This window comes from Lynx rufus, unplaced genomic scaffold, assembly GCF_022079265.1.
Source record: "Lynx rufus isolate CCGP_SWC_20201006 ecotype Redwood Valley unplaced genomic scaffold, mLynRuf1.p SCAF_4, whole genome shotgun sequence".
Taxonomy (NCBI): Eukaryota; Metazoa; Chordata; class Mammalia; order Carnivora; family Felidae; genus Lynx; species Lynx rufus.
In genome coordinates this window covers 45993694-46021295 of record NW_025814856.1, presented here as the reverse complement: position 1 = coordinate 46021295, position 27602 = coordinate 45993694, and the positions used below count along the sequence as shown (strand labels likewise).

General features: G+C 36.8%; 1 pseudogene; it reads left to right on the top strand.

Annotated features, from left to right (window-relative positions):
• Window positions 1-16877: 16877 nt before the first annotated feature.
• LOC124523359 (actin, cytoplasmic 2-like) overlaps window positions 16878-27602 on the top strand; it is a 32235-nt pseudogene continuing 21510 nt past the window's right edge.

The following is a 27602-nucleotide window of genomic DNA, read 5'->3' as shown; positions in this document are numbered from 1 at the left end:
CTGGAATTGTGATAGGGATTATATTGTTCTGTAGATTGCTTTGGGTCATACGGACATTTTAACATTATTAATTCTTCCAGTCCATGAGCATGGAATATCTTTCCATGCATTTGGGTCTTCTTCAATTTCTTTCATCAATGACCTACAGTTTTTAGGGTATAGGTCTTTTAGCTCCTTGGTTAAATATATTTCTAGGTATTTTATTCTTTTGAATGCAATTATAAATGGGATTGTTTTCTCAATTTCTTTTTTTTTTTGAGAATTTGTTGTTAGTATATGGAAATACAACAGATTTTTGTATATTGATTTTGTATACTGCAACTTTACTGTATTTGTTTATTAGTTGTAACAGTTTTTTGGTGGCGTCTTTATGGTGTTTTATATATAATATGTCATCTGCAAATAGTGATAGTTTTATTTCTTTCTTTCTGATTTGTATGCCTTTTTATTTCTTTTTCTTGCCAAATTTCTCTGGGTGGGACTTCCAATACTATATCGAATAAAAGTCAAGAAATGGGTCAGAAATAGGTCAGGAAATGGTCAGAAATGGGTATCTTTGTCTTGCTTCTGGTCTTAGAGGAAAATGTTCCAGCTTTTCACCATTGAATATAATATTAGCCATAGGCTTGTCCTATATGGCCTTTATTATATTGAGGTACATTCCCTCTACATCCTTTTGGTTGAGAGTTGTTTTTAATTGTGAATGAATGTTGAATTTTGTTAAATACTTTTTCTATATTTATTGAGATGATCATATGATTTCTAACCTTCATTTTGTTATTGTGGTGTGGTGTGTTACATTGAATGATTTGTGGCTATTGAACTGTCCTTGACTCCCTGGTATAAATTCTATTTGATCATGGTGCATAATCCTTTTAATATATTGTTGAATTTGATTTGCTAATATTTTGCTGAGGATTTTCGCATCTATATTTATCAGGGATATTGGTTGGTAACTTTTTTTTGTGGTGTCTTTGGTTTTGGTAAAGGTTAATTCTGGTCTTGTAGAATGAATTTGGAAACATTCCTTTCTCTTCTACTTTTGGAATAGTTTGAGAAGAATAGGTATTAACTCTTCTTTAAAAGTTTGGCAGAAGTCGCATGTGAAGTCATCTGGCTCTGGATTTTTGTTGTTTCTTTGATTACCAATTCAATTTTATTACTAGTTATTGGTCTACTTTTAATTTTTTCCTGATTCAGTCTTGGTAGATTATATATTTCTAGGAATTTATCCATTTTCATTGGTTGACCAATTTGTTGGCATGTAATTTTCACAGTAGTCTCTCAGAATCCTTTGCATTTCTCTAGTGTTGGTTGTAACTTCTTATTTTACCTTTTAAATTATTTATTTGACTCCTCTCTCTTTTTCTTGATAAGTATGGCTAAAGGTTTGCCAATTTAATTTATCTTTTCAAAGAATCAGCTTTTAGTTTTATTAATCTTTTCTATTCATTGTTCACTACTACCAAGTCTAATTTCTCATGTTGCATTTAGCTGTCATATATCTTTGTTCTCCTTTAGTCTGGAACATTTCCTTAGTTTTTTGACTTCTATGACATTGATGCTTTTGAAGGCTAAAGATTAATTATTTAGTGGAGTGTCCTTCAATTTGGATTTGTATCATATTTATTCATGATTATATTCATTTTGGTCAGTAATATCAACAGAAATGATGCTGTGTTCTTGCTTCATCCATCAGGTGATGCTAGACTTTACTTTACTGGTTATTGATGGTGTTAACCTTGGTCATTTCTTTAAGATAATATTTACCAAGTTTCTCCATTGGAAAGTTACTCATTTTCCATTTCTAATCAGTAAATATTTGTGGGGAGTTACTTTGAAAATATGTAAATCTCTTTTTTCTTTTTTATTGAAGTATAGTTGACATGCAATATTACATTTATTGCTTGCATACATAGTGCTTAGACAGCTCTCTATGTTATGTGGTGCTCAATACAAGTGTAGTTACCATTGTCACCATACAACGCTATTACAATACCATTGACTATATTCCCTGTGCTGTACCTCTCATCCCCATGACCTACTTCTTCCACAACTGGAAGTCTATACCTTCCACCCCCCTTCACCCATTTTGTCCATTTTGATACCCCTTTTCTTCTGGAAACCACCAGTTTGTTCTCAGTATTTATGGGCCTGCTTTGTTTGTTTTGTTTTTTAGATTCCACATATAAGTGAAATCATGTGGTATTTGTCTTTCTCTGTTTGACTTGTTTCACTTAGCATACCATTTTCTAGGTCCATCAATGTGGTTGCAAATGGAAAGATCTCATTATTTTCTATGGCACATGCCATATTCCATTGCACGTGTGTGCATGTGCATGTGCGCACACACACAAACCCCACATCTTCTTTATCCATTTGTCTATTGATGGATGCTTAGTTTGCTTCTGTATATTGATTATTATTTTAAATAATGCTTCAATAAACATAGAGGTGCCTATATATTTTTCAATAAGTGTTGTCATTTTCTTTGGGTAAATGCCCAATAGTGGAATTACTAGATCATATGATGTTTCTATTTTTAACTTTTTGAGGAAGCTCCATGTTGTTTTCCACAGTGGTTGCACCAGTTTACATTCCTGACTATAGTGCATGAGGGTTCCCTTTTCTCCACAACTTTAACAACACTTGTTATTTCTTGTCTTTTTGGTACTACCCATACTGAAGTGATATGTCATTGTGGTTTTGATTTGTATTTCCCTGATGATTAGTGGTATTGAGTAAATTTTCATGTGTTTATTGGCCATCTGTATGTCTTCTTTGGAAGAATGTCTTTTCAGGTCCTCTGCTCATTTTTAATCAGATTATTTTTTAACATTAAGTTGTATAAATTTTTTTTTAAGAAAACATTTGTTGTCATATGGGTGCCTTCTTTTTTTTATAATTTAACTTTATTTTTTATTTTTTAAAATTTACATTCAAATTAGTTAGTATACAGTGAAGCAATGATTTCAGGAGTAGATTCCTTAATGCCCCTTACCCATTTAGCCCATCCCCCCTCCTACAACCCCTCCAGCAACCCTGTTTGTTCTCCATATTTATGAGTCTCTTTTGTTTTGTCTCCCTCCCTGTTTTTATATTATTTTTGTTTCCCTTCCCTTATGTTCCTATGTTCTGTCTCTTAAAGTCCTCATATGAGTGAAGTCATATGATTTTTGTCTTTCTCTGACTAATTTCACTTAGCATAATACCCTCCAGTTCCATCCATGTAGTTGCAAATGGCAAGATTTCATTCTTTTTGATTGCTGAGTAATACTCCATTGTATATATATACACCACATCTTCTTTATCCATTCATCCATTGATGGACATTTGGGCTCTTTCCATACTTTGGCTATCGTTGATAGTGCTGCTATAAACATGGGGGTGCATGTGTCCCTTTGAAACAGCACACTTGTATCCCTTGGATAAATGCCTAGTAGTGAAATTGCTGGGTCATAGGGTAGTTCTATTTTTAGGTTTTTGAGGAAACTTCATACTGTTTTCCAGAGTGGCTGCACCAGCTTGTATTGCCACCAACAATGCAAAAGAGATCTGTCTCTTCACATCCTCGCCAACATCTGTTGCCTGAGTTGTTAATGTTGGCCATTCTGACAGGTGTAAGGTGGTATTTCATTGTGGTTTTGATTTGTATTTCCCTGATGATGAGTGATGTTGAGCAGTTTTTCATGTGTCGGTTGGCCATCTGGATGTCTTCTTTGGAGAAGTGTCTATTCATGTCTTTTGCCCATTTCTTCACTGGATTATTTGTTTTTTGGGTGTTGAGTTTGATAAATTCTTTGTAGATTTTGGATACTAACCCTTTATCTGATATGTCATTTGCAAATATCTTCTCCCATTCTGTCGGTTGCCTTTTAGTTTTGCTGATTGTTTCCTTCGCTGTGCAGAAACTTTTTATTTTGGTGAGGTCCCAGTAGTCCATGTTTGCTTTTGTTTCCTTGCCTCTGGAGACGTGTTGAGTAAGAAGTTGCTGCGGGCAAGATCAAAGAGGTTTTTGCCTGCTTTCTCCTTGAGGATTTTGATGGCTTCCCATCTTACATTGATGTCTTTCATCCATTTTGAGTTTATTTTTGTGTATGGTGTAAGAAAGTGGTCCAGGTCCATTCTTCTGCATGTTGCTGTCCAGTTTTCCCAGCATCACTTGCTGAAGAGACTGCCTTTATTCCATTGGATATTCTTTCCTGCTTTGTCAAAGATTAGTTGGCCCATTGTGGGTCCATTTCTGAGTGTCTGTTGATCTGAGTGTCTGTTCTTGTGCCAGTATCATACTGTCTTGATGATTACAGCTTTGTAGTATAGCTTGAAGTCTGGGATTGTGATGCCTCCTGCTTTGGTTTTCTTTTTCAAGATTACTTTGGCTATTCAGGGTCTTTCTGGTTCCATACAAATTTTAGGATTATTTGTTCTAGCTCTGTGAAGAATGCTGGTGTTATTTTGATAGGGATTGCATTGAATATGTAGATTACTTTGGGTAGTATCGACATTTTAACAATATTTGTTCTTCCTATCCAGGAGCATGGAATCTTTTTCCATTTCTTTGTGTCTTTTTCAATTTCTTTCATAAGCTTTCTATAGTTTTCAGTGTATAGATTTTTCACCTCTTTGGTTAGATTTATTCCTAGGTATTTTATGTTTTTTTGTGCAACTGTAAATGGGATTGATTCCTTGAATTCTCTTTCTGTTGCTTCATTGTTGGTGTATAGGAATGCAACCGATTTCTGTGCATTGATTTTATATCCCTCAACTTTGCTGAATTCATGAATCAGTTCTAGCAGTTTTTTGGTGAAATCTTTTGGGTTTTCCATATAGAGTATCATGTCATCTTTGAAGAGTGAAAGTTTGAGCTCCTCCTGGCCGATTTGGATGTGTTTTATTTCATTGTGTTGTCTGATTGCAGAGGCTAAGACTTCCAATACTGTGTTGAATAACAGTGGTGAGAGTGGACATCCCTGTCTTGTTCTTGACCTTAGGGGGAAAGCCCTCAGTTTTTCCCAATTGAGGATGATATTAGCATTGGGTCATTCATATATGGCTTTTATGATCTTGAGGTATGATTCTTCTATCCCTACTTTCTTGAGGGTTTTTATCAAGAAAGGATGCTGTATTTTGTCAAGTGTTTTCTCTGCATCTGTTGAGAGGACCATATGGTTGTTGTTCTTTCTTTTATTGATGTGATGAATCATGTTAATTGTTTTGTGGATATTGAACCAGCACTGCATCCCAGGTATAAATCCCACTTGGTCATGATGAATAATTTTTTTTAATGTATTGTTGGATCCGGTTGGCTAATATCTTGTTGAGGATTTTTGCATCCCTGTTCATCAGGGAAATTGGTCTATAGTTCTCCTTTTTAGTGGGGTCTCTGTCTGGTTTTGGAATCAAGGTAATGCTGGCTTCATAGAAAGAGTTTGGAAGTTTTCCTTCTATTTCTATTTTTTGGAACAGCTTCAAGAGAATAGGTGTTAACTCTTCCTTAAATGTTTGGTAGAATTCCCCTGGAAAGCAATCTGGTCCTGGACTCTTGTTTTTTTGGCAGATTTTTGATTACTAATTTGATTTTCTTACTGGTTATGAATCTGTTCAAATTTTCTATTTCTTCCTGTTCTAGTTTTGGTAGTGTGTATGTTTCTAGGAATTTGTCCATTTCTTCCAGATTGCGCATTTTATTGGCATATAATTGCTCATAATATTCTCTTATTATTGTTTTTATTTCTGTTGTGTTGGTTGTGATCTCTCCTCCTTCATTCTTGATTTTACTTATTTGGGTCCTTTCCTTTTTCTTCTTGATCAAACTGGCTAGTGGTTTATCAGTTTTGTTAATTCTTTCAAAGAACCAGCTTCTGGTTTCATTGATCTGTTCTACTGTTTTTTTGTTTTTTTTGTTTTTTTTTTTTTGGTTTTGATAGCATTAATTTCTGCTCTAATCTTTATGATTTCCTGTCTTCTGCTGGTTTTGGGTTTTATTTGCTGTTCTTTTTCCATCTCCTTAAGGTGTAAGGTTAGGTTGTGTATCTGAGATCTTTTTTCCTTCTTTAGGAAGGCTTCGATTGGTATATACTTTCCTCTTATGACCGCCTTTGCTGCGTCCCAGAGGTTTTGGGTTGTGGTGCTATCATTTTCATTGACTTCCATATACTTTTTAATTTCCTCTTTAACTGCTTGGTTAGCCCATTCCTTCTTTAGTAGAATTTTGTTCAGTCTCCAAGTATTTGTTACCTTTCCAAATTTTTTCTTGTGGTTGATTTCGAGTTTCATAGCATTGCGGTCTGAAATTATGCATGGTATGATCTCGATCTTTTTGTACTTGTTGAGGGCTGATTTGTGTCTCAGTATATGGTCTATTCTGGAGAACATTCCATGTGCACTGGAGAAGAATGTATATTCGGCTGCTTTAGGATGAAATGTTCTGAATATATCTGTTAAGTCCATCTGGTCCAATGTGTCATTCAAAGCCATTGTTTCCTTGTTGATTTTTTGATTATATGATCTGTCCATTGCTGTGAGGGGGGTGTTGAAGTCTCCTACTCTATGGTGTTACTATCGATGAGTTTCTTTATGTTTGTGATTAATTGATTTATATATTTGGGTGCTTTCACATTTGGCGCATAAATGTTTACAGTTATTAGGTCTTCTTGGTCTATAGACACCTGGATTATGATATAATGCCCTTCTGCATCTCTTGATACAGTCTTTTTTTTAAAGTCTAGATTGTCTGATATAAGTATGGCTACTCCGGCTTTCTTTTATTGACCATTAGCATGATAGATGGTTCTCCATCCCATTATTTTCAATCTGTAGGTATATTTAGGTCTAAAGTGTGTCTCTTGTAAACAGTATATAGATGGATCTTGTTTTCTCCTCCATTCTTTTACCCTTTGTCTTTTAATTGGAGTATTGAGTCCATTGACGTTTAGAGTGAGTACTGAAAGATATGAATGTATTGCCATTATCATGCTTATAGAGTTGGAGTTTCTGGTGGTGTTCTCTGGTCCTTTCTAATCTTTTGTTGCTTTTGGTGTGTGTGTGTGTGTGTGTGTGTGTGTGTGTGTGTGTATGTATGTATTTATTTATTTTCATCTTTTCTCCCCTCAGAGAATCCCCTTTAAAATTTCTTGCGGGGCTGGTTTAGTGGTCACATACTCCTTTAATTTTTGTTTGTCTGGGAAACTTTTAATCTCTCCTTCTATTTTGAACAACAGCCTTGCTGGGTAAAGAATTCTTGGCTGCATATTTTTCTGATTCAGCACACCGAATATATCCTGCCACTCCTTTCTGGCCTGCCAAGTTTCTGTGGATAGGTCTGCTGCAAACCTGATCTGTCTTCCCTTGTAGGTTAGGGACTTTTCTCCCCTTGCTGCTTTCATGATTCTCTCCTTGCCTGAGTATTTTGTGAATTTGGCTATGATATGCCTTGTTAATGGTCGGTTTTTGTTGAATCTAATGGGAGTCCTCTGTGCTTCCTGGATTTTGATGTCTGTGTCTTTCCCCAGGTTAGGAAAGTTTTCTGCTATGATTTGCTCACATAACCCTTCTACCCCTATTTCTCTCTCTTCCTCCTCTGAGACCCCTATGATTCTGATGTTGTTCCTTTTTAATGAGTCACTGATTTCTCTAATTCTTAAATCGTGCTCTTTTGCCTTAATCTCCCTCTTTTTTTCTGCTTCGTTTTTCTTTATAAATTTGTCCTCTATATCGCTGATTCTCTGTTCTGCCTCGTCCATCCTTGCTGCCGCTGCATCCATCCGTGATTGCAGCTCAGTTATAGCATTTTTAATTTCATTCTGGCTATTTTTTACTTCTTGTATCTCTGCAGAAAGGGATTCTAATCTATTTTCAACTGTAGCTAGTATTCTTATTATCGTGATTCTAAATTCTGGTTCAGACATCTTGCTTGTATCTGTGTTGGCTGTCGTTTCTTTGTGCTCTTTCTTTTGGGGTGAATTCCTTTGTTTTGTCATTTTGAAGGGAGAAAAGGAATTAATGAGGTAGAAAAAGTGAAGTTAAAAAAACTTAAAATTAAAAAAATATTAAAATTAAAAATTTTAATCGAATAGATGACGCTAGATCCTAGGTGTGTTTTGGTCTGGTTGTTGAAAGTGGTTTGACACCTCTTGCACTGTTGGTGGGAATGCAAATTGGTGCAGCCACTCTGGAAAACAGTGTGGAGGTTCCTCAAAAAATTAAAAATAGACCTACCCAATGACCCAACAATAGCACTGCTAGGAATTTACCCAAGGGATACAGGAGTACTGATGCATAGGGGCACTTGTACCCCAATGTTTATAGCAGAACTCTCAACAATAGCCAAATTATGGAAAGAGCCTAAATGTCCATCAACTGATGAATGGATAAAGAAATTGTGGTTTATATACACAATGGAGTACTACGTGCCAATGAGAAAGAATGAAATATGGCCCTTTGTAGCAACGTGGATGGAACTGCAGAGTGTGATGCTAAGTGAAATAAGCCATACAGAGAAAGACAGATACCATATGGTTTCATTCTTATGTGGATCCTGAGAAACTTAACAGAAACCCATGGGGGAGGGGAAGGAAAAAAAAAGGGGTTAGAATGGAAGGGAGCCAAAGCATAAGAGACTGTTAAAAACTGAGAACAAACTGAGGGTTGATGGGGGGTGGGAGGGAGGGGAGGGTGGGTGATGGGTATTGAGGAGGGCACATTTTGGGATGAGCACTGGGTGTTGTATGGAAACCAATTTGACAATAAACTACATATATTGAAAAAAAAGGAAAAAAAAAGAAAGAAAGTGGTTTGACAGATTAGAGGAAAAAAAAGGGGGGGAGAAAAGAAAAAAAAAGGAGATCTTTTGAGAATTTGAAAAAATGAATACACTGAAGTAGACTAAAATGTGATGATGGGGGTGAAATAGATTTGAAAAAAATATATACAAAAGTAAGGAATATAGTATAAAAAATTAAAGAAAAATGTTTTTAATAAACATTAAAAATAAATATGAATTTTTTTGTTTTCTGTATTTAAGAAAAAAGAAAAGAAACAAAAAAGATAATAAAGATAAAAAAGAAAAAAGAAAAAAATTTGAAAAAGTGAATACACTGTGGTAGACTGAAATAAAATGATGGGAGTAAGATAGAATTTGAAAAAATTTACATAAAAGCAAAAAATATAGTAATAAAAATTAAATAAAAATATTTTTAAAAGAAATTGAAAGTAAAAATGAAGTTTTTCCTCTTTCTTCATTGAAGAACAAGAAAAGAAATGAAAAAGAAAAAAAGAAAGAAAAAAAGGAAAATTGTTTGAAAATTTGAAAAGTTGAGTACACTGAAGTAGACTAAAATAAAATGATGGAAGTAAAGTAGAATTTGAAAAAATTTACACAAAAGTAAAAAATATAGTAATAAAAATTAAAGACAGATATCTTTAATAAAAGTTGAAAATAAAAATAAGTTTTTTTTATCTTTCTGTATTCAAGAAAAAGGAAAGAATTGTAAAAGAGAAAAAGGAAAAAGAGAGAAAAAAGAAAAAAAGAAAAAAATTAAATAGATGAAACTGCTAAAAGATTGAAGTAGGCCTGAAATTGCTTCGTTTTCCCCTACAGGTCAGTCCATGTAGCTCTTTATAGTCCATAAATTAAGCCGGTGGTGAGGTTTGTGTTCTTGAGGAGCGAAGTTGCCCAGTTGGGTGAGGCTCGGTGTAACAGCTCTGCTCTCCACTAGATGGCGCTGCTAGCCTACTGGGGTGGATTGTTGTGGTGCTGGTAGGTGCATATGCGCGGGAGCGGTGAAAATGGTGCCACCCAGCTACCCAGTCTGTTCTTCCGGATCAGCAATCGCGCACTGGTCCTGTGTCTTCAGCTCTCGCTCCCTCCCCACTTTTCCACTCTCTGTGACCAGGCCCCAGGCAGTACCTCTCTCCCAAGTTTTGTCTCAAATGCGGCTGTTTTCCCCGGCCCCTTACTTCCAAAGAACTGGGGCTTTGACCTGTTCCACCTCTCTGTGGAGGGTCTTGCTGAGCAATGGCTGAACACGCAATGGTCAAATGTTGGCTGCACCCAGCAACGCTCACTGGACCCTGCTGTTGCACGTGCCCCAAGACTGTGGCCAGGTGCCAGCCTGCCCCCAAAAAAGATCATGAGACAGTGTGGCATCAGTGTTTCAGGGATTGTGGAAAATTGCAACACACATCTGGCACAAGGTTTCACCCTCAACGACCTCGCCCAGCACCAGTGAATGTGGTTGCCTTCTGGGGTCTGCTGTGACCAGGTGGCTTCAACAGTCTCTACCAAATGTCCTTCCAGCAGTGGAACTGCTTTTTCCCGTGTGGCCCAAGAACCTCCCGGACCTCACTCTTTTCCTGGGGATTCACCTTTCCCACCAGAGCACTGCCGGGTATGGAGCTGTGGAGTTGCAGCCTTTGCACTCCTCTTGTTTACAGTCTTAATGGAATTTAAACCCTCTCCTTCCTCCTTTCTCCCTTTTTAGTTTAGTCCCTGCAGCTGTTTCCAATTTTCCACCTTCTTTCCAGCTGCTTTTGGGGAGGGGTGCTTTTCCTGTATGCTCCCCCCTCCCCAGTCTTCATCCTCTCTCTGCTCGCAAAAGGGGTTCCCTACCTTTTGCGGCTTCTTGCTCCCTAAGTTCAGCTCTTCATGTTGTGTACCTGCTGAATTCTGTGGTTCAGGTTGTGCAGATTTTTGTGTTAATCTTCCAATCAGTTTTCTAGTTGTGTAGGATGGTTTAGTGTTGGTCTGGCTGTATTTCATGGACGTGAGACACACAAAAAGCTTCCATGCTGTTCTGCCATCTTGGCTCCTCTTGTGTAATCTTTTATATATTTTGGATATTAACATTTTATTGAACACATCATTTGCAAATATCTTCTCCCATTCAGTAGGATGCCTTTTCCTTTTGTTGATGGTTTCCTTCAGTGTGCAAGAGCTGTTCATTTTGGTGTAGTCCCAATAGTTTTTTTTGGGGGGTGGGGTGGGGTTTATTTTGGCTGTTGCATCCCTTGCCTGAGGAGACATATATAGGAGAATGTTGTTAATGCCACTATCCAGAGATTACTATCTATATTTTCTTTAAAATTTTTTTTAATGTTTATTTTTTTAAAGACAGAAATAGAGCATGAGTGAGGGAGAGGCAAAGAGAGAGAGGGAGACATAGAATCTGAAGCAGGCTCCAGGCTCTGAGCTGTCAGCACAGAGCCCTACGCAGGCTCTAACCCACTAATGGCGAGGTCATGACCTGAACCAAAGTAGGATACTTCACTGACTGAGCCACCCAGGCACTCCTGTCTATATTTTCTTTAAGGAGTTTTATGGTTCTAGGTCTCACATTTGGGGCTTAAATCCATTTTTAGTTGATTTTTTTGTTAAAAATTTTTTTGAAGTTTATTTATTTATCCTGAGAGAGACAGAGACAGTGTGAATGGGGTAGGGGCAGAGAGAGAGGGAGACAGGTAATCCCAAGCAGGCTCTGCACTGCCAGAGCAGAGCCCCACAGCCCTACTCGGGGCTCGAACTCAGGAAACCAGGAGATCATGATCTGAGGCAAAACCAAGAGTCAAACGCCTCCGTTTTGAATTGATTTTTGTGTATTGTGTAAGATAGTAGTCCTAGTTTCTGTCTTTTGCATGTAGCTGTACAGTTTTTCCAGTACTGTTAACTGAAGAGACTGTCTTTTCCCTGTAAATTTCTTATTATTCTTCAAACTTTTATCCATTGGCTTTAGCATCCATAAATATTTTTTTGGCTGAATTAATTATAACTATGATGGTTGAAAATAGTGATTTTCTAATGACTTCATTCTAGATTCATCAGTTGGAAAGAGCTTTCTCATTTCCTACTGATTTATTCATTATGTATTTATGTAAGTTATAATCTCATAGATGCCTAATTTTTAAACGATTACCATCATTATTTATATAGATGCTCATATTATCTCAGAATTGGCCAGTGGGAACCCCCTTCAAGCTTGCTCTGGGTTCTTTTGACACATTGCCATTATCCTTTGAGCCTTTATTTAGTTTTCTGGCATAAAAAAAAGATGTTACAGGTTTATGTTATGTTTTTCATACTACAGTCCTGTAATTAGCCATTTCTCCAAGGAATCTTGGTTCCTTTCAGTGGAGAAAGATATTTAAAAGCCATGATATGGACTATAGGTGTGTTGATGGACATGAAGTTTGTTGTCATTCGTTTAACTGTTAAAAACACATATTTGACCTCTTAAAGGGATTAGACTTTTTAACATTGGCATTCTGAAATAGAATAAAAGGTTAAGAGCATTTAGATGATTTTCTTCACATACCTGGTTTTTAATGAGCTATTCAGTCATCATGGCTTTCATGTAGTATTTCAATATAATACTAATAAACTTCATCTGTCAAGTGAAATTGCTGATGAATTATTCAGTATTAAAATAGAAATGTCTAACTGAGTCATACAGGGTTGAATTAGAGCAGTTCTCAAACTATCTGTGGTGATAGATTTAGATTTTTTAAAAAATTCCAGTCCTTTTCAGACTGATAGATTTGTAAAATGCAGTAAAAACAAATAATCAGAAAAATAAAAATTTAAAAAGCATACAAAATAAAAAGTCTATATGATATAGAGGAGTGGTTCTTAAAGTGTTTTCCAATAATTTTTCAGATGTAAAGAAACAAAAAAGTTTAAGAACAGCTGACACAGAATTTCTATTATGAGTTTTAATTTTTCTCCCATTATAACTACACAGCATGTTGTAAGTGAAACAGTGTCTCCTTGTATTAAATATCTATGCCCACTTTATTTATTTATTTTTTTTTAAATTTTTTTTTAACATTTATTTATTTTTGGGACAGAGAGAGACAGAGCATGAACGGGGGAGGGGCAGAGAGAGAGGGAGACACAGAATCGGAAGCAGGCTCCAGGCTCCGAGCCATCAGCCCAGAGCCCGACGCGGGGCTCGAACTCATGGACCGCGAGATCGTGACCTGAGCTGAAGTCGGATGCTTAACCGACTCAGCCACCCAGGCGCCCCTCTATGCCCACTTTAAAAGAAGAGCATACTTTTAAATAGCATACATAGTATGCTATTTAAATAGCATAAATAGAATAGCACCTATTCTATTTATGGGGCACCTGGGTGGTTCAGTTGGTTAAGTGTCCAACTCTTGATTTTGGCTCAGGTCATGATCTCACAATTCATGAGATTGAGCCCCATGTCAGGCTCCGCACTGCCAGCACAGAGCCTGTTTTGGGATTCTCTCTCTCCCTGTCTCTACCCCTGCCTTCTGTGCACGTGCTATCTCTCTTTCTCTCTCTGTCTCTCAAAATAAATAAACTTTAGTATATGTGCTGCCGAAGCGAGCACTCAAAATAAATAAACTTTAAAAAAAGAATACCATTTATATCAAAATTTAACACTTTCAATGTGACAAACTCATATTGAAATTCAATGTGACTTGCTTTATGCTTATTAAATTTATTTCATCTTGGTTAGCTTGATGATAATGCTAATTGTAGGAGGTAATGTATATCTGAACTGTGTCTATGGTCTGTTTTAACAACATTCTAGTATAGACACCAGTCTCAAGAAGTATTTGATGACAATGTAAGAAGAAATTTTAAAACAAGCTCATCAAGTTCAGGGTACTAATTTTTAACATTTGACTCAAAATTAAGCAAGTGATCCCACATTTTTAAAGTTCCTCTTCAGTTTTTCATCAGTTTCACAAATTCTAACAATTTTATCATTTAAAATTATTGATAAATCAATTAAATTAATAGATCCTAAATAAATGAATTTCTTATGAGTAGATCTCCTTTTTTTTTTTTTTAATTTTTTTTTTTCAAACGTTTATTTATTTTTGGGACAGAGAGAGACAGAGCATGAACAGGGGAGGGGCAGAGAGAGAGGGAGACACAGAATCAGAAACGGGCTCCAGGCTCCGAGCCATCAGCCCAGAGCCTGACGCGGGGCTCGAACTCCCAGACTGCGAGATCGTGACCTGGCTGAAGTCGGACGCTTAACCGACTGCGCCACCCAGGCGCCCCTGAGTAGATCTCCTTTTAATGGAAACTAAAATCTAGAAATTTTATCAAATTGGGAAGGTGTTTGGTACATCAAGACTACTTATTTCTTTGATAATATTGATAAATTATAGAATGTCATAGTATGTACTTCCAAGATTTTAAAATTATTTTGTCTTTTGTTCTTATTGCACTCCTTTCAATAGAGATATTAAGAGAATTTAAAATGCCAAAAATATTAGACAAACAGGCAAGTCTGTTCATTCATTTTATATCCTTAAAAGATTGGGATCCATCTACTTCTTTATATCATAGCAGCACAACAAGTTCATTTTTGAGTTCAAACATTCTTTACAGACTTTTTCCAGTTGATAAGTGCTGTACTTACACATACAAGTATTTTTATTATCTTAAAAAAAGTTTTCTTAATGTTTATTTATTTTTGAGAGACAGAGCACAAATAGGGGAGGGGCAGAGAGAGAAGGAGACACAGAATCTGAAGCAGGCTCCAGGCTCTGAGCTGTCAGCACAGAGCCCAACCAGGGGCTCACACACACGAACCCTGAGATCATGACCTGAGCCGAAGTCGGTCACTCAACCAACCGAGCCACCCAGGCTCCCCTTTATTATCAATTTTTATATCAATACTTAAAAAACAGAATTGTATAAGATTTAAGTGAATTAGTTCTTATTATGACACCATTTTGCTACGTTATAAGCACACTGTTTAATTCTGTTGACTTTTTTTGAATAACAGGACTTTGTCATTGAAGGAGGTAGTGTGATGATTTATGTTTTCACTCAAACTCCTTAATCTGATTAGCTATTCAAAAACATTTCCTGTAATTGGAGCTATGCCATCTGAACACACTTATACAAAATTAAAATTCCAAATTCCATATGTTGACAATGTTGACAACTTAGGATATTATACGGTTCAGAACTAGTTGTGTTTATCAACAGTGAAGCTGGAAAAAAATTAAAACATAGTTAAAAAATAGTTATATTAACAATGAAAACTACTCAACTGGCTTTATGTGCTGTGTGAGTTGGTCTTCTATATCGTTAGCCAGTGCCTAGCTATGTTGGGCTATTCAGATACCTTGAAAAGTGGTATTTGAGCTACATTCTTTGCCTTAGATTCACCTGTATTTCCAAGCAAACATTTTTGTCTGTAATCTTTTAGTGTTAGCAGCTTGAATTGCTACCTAAAAAAAGAGCTGAGAATTACTAATATTTATATGTGGGATATTGAGCACATGCTTCTGTTAGCTTTTTAACTCATTGCCCTTTCTTTAAAACAATTCTTTGGTTTTGAGCTTATTTAGTTATGATTTATATGTAAGATCCATTTAAGTTTGATTAGTCAGTACATCTCAAAAATAATCACACTGTTATGTTAGTACTTCACTCTGAATTATGGCTATACAACCAATGTCAATATACAAGGTACCAACCATATTCCTAAGAGAATTAGTACAAACTTTTTTGGTTCTCATTTATTAGGAATAGCTTCCATCATTATCATTTGATTTACTAGCACTGCTGCATTCAGAAAAATGAGTGTCTACTCTTGACAGAAGTTCAGTGAGGCTTATCTCAATATATGTAAATTAGAGTTAAAAATAAAATAATATTATTTTCCTAATTTAGCTTACTAAAGTATTAATTTAGAAAATAAGCTTGACCTAAAATCGCGATGATTGTAAAAATAATACATTTTTAAGATAAACAAATACCTATATTTTATCAGATTTTCATTGACTTGTGGGTTACAGGTGATAAACTAACATAAAATATCATGTGTTTAAGCAATCTTTTGTGCTTAACTAGCATGCATTTTGGGCCCTATGCTGATCACTGCTTGAGTTCAACAGCATCCATACTTGTTTATACCCTGTTTATCAAAATGAGTTCATGGTCTTATGCTTGGATATTGTGTCAATGTCAAATTGCTAAAGAAGTTTCTTTTTAAATTTTTTTTTTTAACATTTTAATTTATTTGAGAGAGAGAGAGACTGAGAGAGAGAGAGAGAGAGAGAGAGAGAGAGACAGACTGTGAGCAAGGGAGGGACAGAGAGAGAGGGAGACACAGAATCCGAAGCAGGCTCCAGGCTCTGAGCTGTCAACACAGAGCCCCACTCGGGGCTTGAACTCCCGAACTGCGAGATCATGACCTGGGTGGAAGTCGGACACTCAACCAACTGAGCCACCCACGTGCCCCACACATTGCTAAACACTTACTGTCAGATTCTATAGTTATCCTGTCAAGGACCATAACAGTCTGTGAATCAGTGCTGGCCTAGCAGATATTAATATGCCATAATAATAATAGCCAATGTATACTGAATTTGTATTGTATGCCAGGCTCTTTGGCAAGCAATTTACACATTTTATCATATTTAATATTCACTACAATCTAGTTAGATGTAGGTAGTGTAATCATCCTCAATTTACAGATAAAAAAATAAGGCTCAGACAAACTCATTAAATTTCTAAGGTCATAGTCTTCATTCACAGTTGGAGCTGGGATTTGAGCCTAGGCATGTAGACTTCAGGACCTGATTTTTCAATCACTAAATTCAAATGCCATAAAATACCATATTTGAACTTACGAGGTGAGTTATAATGGAAAAAGCAAGGACGTGGGTTCTATTCTTAGTTTTGTCATAACCTAGTTATGTGGCCTTTGACAAGTCACTTTATCTCTTTGTTTTTTTATCTGAATGTGATATGAGGAGAATAGAAGCATTGGTTTTTATGGTCTTTAAACAGTGGTGGACTGAGGCTAGCTCATTTCAGCTCATAAGAATCTATTGTTAAATTTATAGGTATTTTTTTAGCTGGTTGATATCATCCTGGTAGCATGAAACTGACCGTCATGGGAGTATTTACAGCATGCAAATGGACTAATCAGGGCTTTCCCATGGTTCTTCAACATTACCAGCGTACTACCGCTTCCAGATGTCTCAGGCCTGATTCTGTGCTTTTCAACCTTCCTGGCCAAACAGGAAGAAAGTTTTTTTGTCCCTTAATCTCTAGCACCTGGCATAGTGGGTATGTAGTACATACTTGATGACGGTGATGATGATGATGATGATGATGATGATGATGATGATGATGATTAAGTCATCCCATCAGTATCTTAAATCTTTGGATGGGCCCTGCTTAAAGTTAATTGCCTGGAAATGATAGACCCTCAGGGGAAGCTCTACTTTTGTCACCAGTGATCTAGGTATTGGCCTGTTTTTTAATGGAGATTCTCTACCACAGCTTTTAGGTCTTTTTTTCCAATATAACTATACTTTCTCAGATTATTATGCTGAATCAGAAAGTATAACACAAAAATAGTACATATGAAGTCATTCTTATTTATGTTAGCTCTGTCCATCTTTTCTGGAGGTAAAGAATTTAAGTGCTCTTCACTTTTAGTTCAATTCAGGATTCTGCCCTGCTATTTTTCTTTACTAACCTGGATAGCATCCCTGCCTTTCCTGTACCCTACTTTTTCCCCTCCAGTTCCCTCTTTCTTAACCAACTGAGCCACCCAGGTGCTCTCCAGTTCTCTCTTTCTTATTAGGTCTGGATTACTCTATGTGCTTTACCTCATTCCATGCAGTTGTTTTCCCCTAATTAATCCTCATTTTCTTGCTCTTCCTTGGGTAGTCTTTCTTCCTGGATCTGAATAATTACAACTAGTTCTTAATTTAATGTTGAGCATACTGTTTTTACATAATTAAGATGTATATTGATGAGGTAATAGAAAGAACCCTCGACTTTTGGTAAAGGAGAACTGAGTAATTTGGTTTTGCTTTTGTTCTTTAACTACTTGAACTTTTAGTTTTCTCATTTATTATATAATTCAGTTGGTTTCTATCATTGGTTTCCAAACCTGCCTGTGCTTCAGTATCACTCAAGGAATTTGATAAAAATACAGATGGCCAGCCTTGCTTTAATTTAAAACTAGTGAGTCTCTTTTGGAGATGGGAGGCTGGGAATGGCTGGTGGGGGAGAGTTTTATTTTAATCCAGTTCTGCATGTCACTAGATTACATATCTAAGTGTTCCAGCCACTGGATTAGATTACCTCCAAGGTGTTTTGCAGTTCTGAAATTATTTGTGTGATATTTTACTTCATCTTTCTTTGTCTTTCATCTTCCCTATTTTCTATTAGAAAGTCTTGAAAGCTAAAAGTATGAACCCATTTAAAGCACTGGAGGATTATTGTTGTATCAATATTTCTATAATTATTTTGTTAACGTTTACACAATGATTCAGTTTAATTCAATGGCTAACAATAAAATGTACAGCATTGCAATTAATCCTAGAAAATAAAACTACTAATGAGAGACATACATTACCACCCAATGGCCTATGAAACCATATTTGGTAACTAAGAAAACAAAAAGAAATACCTTGTTTCCAAGAACCACATGAGATGTATAGTATAGCATAGTATTATTGGTTCTTGGAATCAATATCTTACAGTCCTAGATTGAGAGGCTTAGAAAGAACCTAGAAATCACCTGCTTTTTACAAATGAAAAAATGAGGAGACTCTCAAGAGTTTGAGACCTCCAAACAGTGAGTGGCAGAACTGGAGTTATAAACTATTTTCACAGACAGAATTTCTTTTATTTTCCTCTTATAATGAAAACAAATGGGACTATTTCTATAATAAAGTATTGGTGAAAGTTTCTACTGATTTTTAATTATGGTCTAAAGTTCTCATTTCTCATTGTAAAAGACATAGTTATGTATTTTTTTCATGTAATAATAGTATTAAGGGAGATCAGTTAAACATTTATTGTTTGGTGAGTCACAAAATATCTTTTCAGGCCATTTGTTCATTTAAATTAACTTACACATTCACAGGGTGCTGTCATATGGCTTCAGTTTTAGGAAATGCAGTAAAGAGTATTTTCTGCCCATTCCTGCAGCAGTTAAGCTTAAGCATCCTTGTTGTCTCTTGTATAAGACCCTTTCAGATCTCTTGTCAGAGAATGGTGTTTGGTCTGGTCTCTAAATTCCCCCAAGGGACTTGGGATCTGAGAAAAATTAGCACCCGTGCTTGAACCCATGAACTCGGACAGATCAGAGTTCACATACTTTGCTTGTCATGTATTAGATAACCAGAACCACAGTAAGGTGAAAGTGATTGGGGAAATTAGCCTCCTGGGAGATGTTTTCAGGGTACACATTCTGTTAGGACACTATGAGATGAGCTGAAACTAGCCAATATGATTTTTTCCTTTCTTGTTCTGAAGATGCTGCTTCTGCTACTTCTGACCCTTGTGGCATAGTTGGCTGGGTGACATTTGCTGATTTCAGCAATAGAGCTCTTATACAGGGAATAGTGTTGGTTGCATGCCCAACCAACAGTTTGCTTTTCTCTTCTTCCTAAGAGAATTCTGATTTTGTCCAAATATCCACCCCTCCTCTCAGAGCTATGTGCTTTAGGGGAAGCTGACCTCATGTATAGTATAGTAGGTAGATCCTGATTAGAGTGAGCCAGTCATGAAGATTTTATTTTATTTTTTAAGTTTATTTATTTATTTTGAGAGCATGAGTGCATGTGAGTTGGGGAGTGGCAGAGAGGAGAGAGAATCCCAAGCAGTCTCCATGCTGAATGTGGAGCCTGATGTGGGGTTTGCTCCCACGATCCTGGGACCATGACCTGAGCCTAAATCAAGAGTCAGACATTCAACTGACAGAGCCACCCAGGTGTCCTGGTCATGATGTTTTTACTTATTTACTTTTTTACATTTATTTATTTTTGAGAGACAGAGAGAGACAGAGCACGAGTAGGGGAGGGGCAGAGAGAGAATGAGACACAGAATCCGAAGCAGGCTCCAGGCTCTGAGCTGTCAGCACAGAGCCCAATGTGAGGCTGGAACTCACAAACCATGAGATTATGACCTGAGCTGAAGTTGGATTCTTCCCCGACTGAGCCACCCAGGTGCCCCGGTCATAATGGTTTTAAATGAATCACTTGTCAGTGGTTGGTTTAGGGATGCAGTATGGTTTGTTCTGGCCAGTAAGGTGTGAGGGAAGGACTGCTGGGGTAGCAGTGGCAGGTACTGGGAAGAGTTTTTTGGTGTTGTTTTTGTGGAGGATATACCAGAAAAGACCATCCTTCTTCTGCTTCTTGACATTATACTGTTGTATGTTTTATTTGGAACTATCTTTTATTTTACCACCAGCCTAAGGATAAAGCCAACACAGATGAGAGGAAAAGCATGATAATCACAGGGATGTGGAGCTGGAACCCTGATGGTACAAATTCTGGAATCGTTCTACTTCTGAACTGCCTTGTATAGGAAACAATATATTGTTTCAACACATTGAAACAATCTGTATTTGCAGCTGAAGTCATTCTCATGGTGATACTTCTGCTGCGTCTATTATGCTAGCATGGTCACAGGCTCTTTTTCCAAATGCTTACATCACAGACTAGACTCTAATGAAATGAATATGCAGTGCAGAGAATAATTTTCAAAGACTCATAAAGCCAAACCCACTCTAAGGTCTCTTCCCAGGTTCGGTAGACACAGATGCAGTACAGGACAAGTGTGATGCCTCCTGCAGATATTCCCAACAGGTTGATCAGGGGTTTATTGGGCCTGCATCACATTTGAACTTGTTCCTCTTTTCAGTCCTGCCTCCTCATCCTTCCTTTCACTGGCAGAGTTCCCTAAGAAACGCCTCACACCCCAAACACCATCTTGGCATCTGCTTCTAGAGAATCCACCTGAGACTCCAGGCCAGCTTCCTGTGTAACTGCTGTCCTGTCTCTGTGTGACCAGGGACAGCTCATGTCCCAAGATCTTCTGAACTTTGGTGTCCTAGGCAAATTGACCACACAGAAGCTTTTTTTTTTTTAATTTAATTTTTCAGAGATTGATTCCAAGCACAGGAAAGACTTCTTTGCAGCTTCCCAGGATATTTTACAGTAGGGTATTCAGTTTTTGTCCCCCCCCCCACCCCCCCACCCCGCCAAGGGAACTGCCATCCCTATTCATAGGGGCAGGGTTTCACTGTATAACTCCAAAAAGACAACTACAAAAGAGTGTGATATTTGTGTGTTGTCAGGTTTATATAGTGTTATCCATAGTTGTTTTATTTGCCATGTTGGGTTACCTTGGGTGAGTTGCTTAATCCTCTGAGCCTCAGCTTTCTCATTCAGTAAATAAAAATAATTATTCCCATCACAATGTAGTTAAAATAAATGATATATGAAGAATGCCTAGGAGAGTGTTAAATATAGTATGTTCTCAGTTGAGGCTAGATTCTTTTTTCTTATTTCTTAAAATTCTCACTCCTGGCTAACCCCATATGAATTCTGTATCTTTTTTTTTTTAATTTTTTTTTAACGTTTATTTATTTTTGAGACAGAGAGAGACAAAGCATGAACGGGGGAGGGCCAGAGAGAGGGAGACACAGAATCTGAAACAGGCTCCAGGCTCTGAGCTGTCAGCACAGAGCCCGATGCGGGGCTCGAACTCACGGACCGTGAGATCATGACCTGGGCCGAGGTCGGCCGCTTAACCGACTGAGCCACCCAGGCGCCCCTGAATTCTGTATCTTAATGAAATAAAATTACAGTGAACATCAAGGTTGATCATGAAGGAAGAAATAAGTCAAACATAGTACTATTAAGTATATATGTACACTTATATATAAATATATATTATATATATTAAGTGTACTTATATATATTAAGTGTACATACTTATGTGTAAATATATATTATTAAGAAATAATATTGAAGATTAATAATTATTAAATAATAATACTGTTAAGTAATAATTTTAATGTTATAATGATTATACTTAATTATAATTATTATGAATTATATATATATATACCCCCCCACACACATATATACATACACACACTTATATGTAGAAGTGAGGAAGAGCCATCCTCTTTGTCAGTCTGGGTGAAGTTGGAAATTTTAGAGGTACATTGGTATGTATCAGAGTTGTTTGTTACTTTTTTTTTTTTTAAGTTTATTTATTTTTGAGAGAGAGACAGACAGAAAGAGACAGAGCATGAGCGGGAGGGGCAGAGGGAGAGAGGGAGACACAGAATCTGAAGCAGACTCCTCCATCCAGGCTCCAAGCTGTCAGCACAGAGCCCAACACGGGGCTTGAACCCACCAACCATGAGATCATGACCTGAGCCGAAGTCGGACGCCCAACCAACTGAGTCACCCAGGCGCCTCTGTGTTTTTTTCTTTTTCTTTTTGTTTTTTTTTTTTTTTTTTTTTTAAATATGATCTATAGGCTAGTCTTCTATAGCTGCCTTAGGGAAGTATCTGTCACACTATTTATGAGCCCTAGACTATGCTGATCCTTACCCAAAATGAATTCAAATATTCACTAACATTAATGTTCAAGGTCTTGCTGATATGACATATTCTGAGATGTAAACTAGGCTGTTATTTTAACCCTATGGTCTTAAGTTTGGAGAAAAAACCCCATTTATCAGGTCACACCACCTAGTGTTTGATGAATGATGCCTCCCTTCCTGCCTGCCTGTCTGCCTTTCTTCTTTCCACTTCCTTGAGTATAATCTACTTGCTATAAAATATACTCTTTAATTTTACATTTCAAAGATTTTTAGTGAATTCACATAGTATTGTCACCACCACAGTCCAACTTTAGAACATTTCCATTGCTTCCAAAATACTGCTTATGCCCATTTTCAGTCATTTCACGTTTCCATCTCCAACTTGAGGTAGTCCTTGTTCTATTTTCTCACTATAGATTTGCCTTTTCTAGACATTTCATTTAAAGGGAATCAGAAATATGTAGTATTTTGCTTTTGTCTACTTTCACTTAGCATAATGTTTTTGAGGTTCATCCATGTTGTAGCATATATGTATCAGTACTTTGTTCCTTTTTATTGCTGAGTATTATTCCATTTTTTGCATATAACACATTATGTTTATCCATTTAGCACTGAATTGTTGTTTTATTTTTTTCTATGAGGAATAATGCTGTTATGAGCTTTTTCTGTATAAATCTTTGTGTGGACATATATTTTCATTTCTCTTTGACCTAGGAGTGGAATTACTGAGTCACATGGTAAATTTATATTTATTTTTTAAAACATTTTTAAGTATTTGTTTATTTATTGAGAGAGCACACACATGCATTGGGGAGGGGCAGAGAGAGAGGGAGAGAGAATCCCAAGCAGGTTCTGTGCTCTCAGCGCAGAGCCTAACAAAGGGCTCAGTCTCATGAAATGTGAGATCATGACCTGAGCCGAAATCAAGAGTGGGATGTTCAACCAACTGAACCACCCAGGTGGCCCACCCCTATATTTACTTTTAAAAGGAAGTACCAGTTTACTTTCCAAAGTGGCTATTACCATTTCCTGTATTCATTACCTTTTATTTTTGTAATTATTGTAAGATTAGTTGTATGGTGTTTATTAAGAAACAGAGAGTTATTAATGACAGTATATAGCAGACACTATGATGTGACACCTCTGATTCTCCTTCAGGACTGAAGGGTCTTCTATTGCTCCAGCTTCCAGAAGTGCTAATTGACAGTCCTCAGGTGTCAGCCCTCCCCAGAAATTGTCCCTGGCTAAAGAGTCACCTTGCCCATGGTCAGAGCTGCTTCCAAGGTAAGTCAGTATCCCATAAGTGGTTGAAATGTGGCTTATGAAGTACATGAGCCTTGGGTCTTCTTGCCCCAACTCAGGTCAGCTCCAAAGGCCCTCTAGCTTCAGAACTTTGGGGTCATTTTCAGCCCTTGTTGAAACTGCATTACAGCCCAGCTTCTGCCTTCCTCCTTCTTTTCTCCACAAGTATTGAGTCCCTACTAAACTTTCTGCATGTTACTCTTTCTCTAATTTGGTTCTTGGAAGAGGCTAGCCTTGAAACTAACAAATTCTTACTTTTTAAATATTACAGATTACATTGACACTTGTCTTATTAAGTAGATCCCCCTACTGGCAATAATCAGACTATTTTCTTGAAGCTTGATGCCAGATTCCAATCCCTGCAAAGAAATCAGCTTCTGTTATTTTAATCTACCAAGAGAGGGCAGTGAGATGCTAGTTAAACTAGCAAACATGTGGTAAGAAAAAGGAGAATTTAATTATTTCTGAAATTTCCAGCACTTTGTTCTCCAAAATAATTATTTTTGTTGGATGTTCCTATATCATCCAGAGATCTGCAGAATATGTAGGAATAAACTTCATTTAGTATACTCTAAAAAACAGCAGAATTCCAAGGAATTCCTTTTTTAAGGACACTTGTCAGCATAGGCTATGCTTTTAATTTTTAACTAATTAGTATTTCCATTGATAGTATAGAAACATTTGAATAAAGTGGATTTTTAAAAGTTAATCAAGAAGACTTAATGGGCACCTGGGCGGCTCAGTCGGCTGGGCTTCCAACTTCGGCTCAGGTCATGATCTCATGGTTCATGAGTTCAAGCCCTGTGCCAGGCTGTGTGCTGACAGCTCAGAGCCTGGAGCCTGCTTCGAATTCTGTCTCCCTCTCTCTTTGCTCCTCCCTTGCTCACACTCTGTTTCTGTCTCTCTCTCTTAAAAATAAATAAGCAATAAAAAAAAAGACTTACAATATCAGAGAATGTTAGACTCCCAAGTTTATCTAGTTCAACCTCCTAATTTTATAGGTAAGAATACATGACTCAGAAGACTTGGAATGCTTGGTTCATAAACACCAGGAAGAACAAGGCCTAAAATTTGGTCAAATGTTTTGTTTTTTTTTTTTAAGTTAAACCTTGCTCTCCTTTTTGTATTACAGGACTTTGGTTATTTCCATTGTTTCATGGAGCTAAAAATTTTAATTCATTAAAAAAAAACACTACAGATAACTCATGAATGTGATTGGTAATAGGTATTAGCATTGGCAAATCAGGCTAACAATGGTCTTTTCAGTTACTGAGTTGGCATATTCCAGGATTTGTTTTCCTCTGCATTTCCAGTCATTCTTTTTTTTTTTCAACGTTTATTTATTTTTGGGACAGAGAGAGACAGAGCATGAACGGGGGAGGGGCAGAGAGAGAGGGAGACACAGAATGGGAAACAGGCTCCAGGCTCTGAGCCATCAGCCCAGAGCCTGACGCGGGGCTCGAACTCCCGGACCGCGAGATCGTGACCTGGCTGAAGTCGGACGCTTAACCGACTGTGCCACCCAGGCGCCCCAAGTCATTCTTAATACTACTGTTTTTGATGCGTGTGACTGTTCATATTTAAAATCATTTTCTATTTCTAAGTCAGATCTAGTTGACCAATTTCCATCTTTCATGACCTTGTTTTATTTTGTGGTGTCCAAAACTCTTCTGGGTGAAATGCTACAGTTTAAGAATATAAAACCCTCTAGGGAAGTTCTTAACATGATGAAAATCAAATAACTACTCCTTTTATCTTTGTTAATATCAATATTAAATTATCTAACATCTTTGCTTGGCAAAACCAGGAAGTACTCTGCTACCAGACCCGATTAAGTTTTAATTCCAGTTATATTTAGGGAGTATCCCACATGCTGGTTGTCCTTTGTTCAAATCTGAGGCAAAGTTCAGTGCCATTTATTTTTTGATGACCTTCTTGCCACAAATTAAAATTCCCCTTACACTCAATTCCTTTTGTCTCTGTAAATATGTACCCTTGTTGTGGCAGAATCCTAAAGAATTAGGAGGTGTAATTATACATGCATTGCTTATTAGGTGATTTAAGTTTTCTATCTCTTTATCAGTGTGCTTTGAATTTAAGTGGTGTGTGTGTGTGAGAGAGTGTGTGGGGGAGGAGGAAGGGAGTAAGGTGAGGGATGGGAGAGGAAAGAAAAGAGAAGAGAAAGATAATTTCTCTGTTGGTCTTCCTGTTTGTTTTCTTCTAGATTCAGACGGAGGCCACTTAATCACCTGAAGAGTCAGTCATGCTTCAACAGTGCTTTTGGTACTGAGGTTTCTTTTTAAGGAACCCAAAGCCATTGACTTAGTATCAGTTTAGCATCTCTTTATCTTTCCTAATGGTCCAGCTCTGACCATAGGTTCTCATTTGTTCCCCCTGAGCCTTGGGTAAATCATCTAACTTATCTGAGCCTCTGTTTCCTTATATATGAAATGTGGTTAAGAATACCTAACTCATAGCATTGATGTGAGGATTAAATGAGATGGTAGCTCTAAAATGCTTAGCACATAACACTCACTCATTATATAATTATCAACTCTTTACCTTCAAAATTTCCCTCTTTGAGATTGCCAGTTACACGGAGTATAGATAACCAAGAGCAGCTTGTATTATACACTCTGCATTTCCTACTACATCATGCAAAGAATGGAAATCTAACAGGGCCAAATCCTCAAACAGAAGGGATGCATCTCTGGTGGAATTAATTAGTCAAATTAATTAGTCAAATGGAAGGATCTCATGGAGTGTTTGTTAGCTTCTTCATGACTTCCAACATTATTCCACATAAGGAATTTACCTGTTTTGTGTTTGGCCATGACTGCTGGGCTTTGGGAAACTTGAATTTTTGATTATCAGGATGACTACCCATTCATTCTTCCTTTCCTTTATGGACTTTATTAAGGCTCTCTTTCCTGTTAGTGCTGCCCTATCTTGTGCATATACCAAATAATTTGAAACATGGCACTTTTGTTGAAATTGCCTTATATTTGCATATATTTACTAAAAATCCTTTAATTATAATTTATGAGTAAACTAAATTAAAATTATATTTCTGCATTTAAGGTTTGGAAATTTGGAATGCCATAGTTCCAATGCATTGGTTTATATACTTTGGTAAATGTGTATTGCTAAAAATGAACTAATTAAGCCCTCACATTTCTGAAATGTGATTCTATAGTTCTTTGCTTCTTTAAAAAATCATATTTTAGTATTTAAAAATAAATTGGGAAGATACAGAATATCTGTCTTATTATTTGCGGGGGCTAGTTAGGTAAGCTTGGGGGCAATTAACAGAGATACTGCTGTGAGAATTTAGATAGTATTATTTGTGAAAAAGTGTATTGTAAGCTATAGAGTATTATTTATTATGAGGAATCATAATCATTATTGCCAAAAGAAAAGTAGACAAACCACACTTGAAGTCACTTATAAATGACTAAAGGAATTTTAAAGAAGAGTAGTGTGTTCCACGAGTTTTATGGTGTTTGGATTCAAGGTTTGACAAGATGATCTTTATGGTAATCAACCTTGAGATTCTCTGAAAACACAAGCAATAATTCAAAAATAACAAAAATATTAACACAACCATGGCTCTCCCTGTTCTTACCATATACAGAGGGCACAGTTTTGTCCTATATGTTAACTGATGAGAGCTGGATTCAGATTTGTTAGAAATTGCTCCTGTAATGACATCTGATATTGGTTAAGCATCACTTTTATACTCTGAGAGAGTCAGGGCTGTCTTTCCCTGACATTTACAATGAGCCTACTTTCCAATGATGTACTTTATAATACTATCTGTTTTATCATTTAAACTAATAAGCTTTATGGAAAACCTAAATGGGATGTTATTTCTCTAAAAAAAAAAAGCACTTTAAAGAGTCAAAGACAGCCAAGTTAGACGTTTAGAAGTCATAT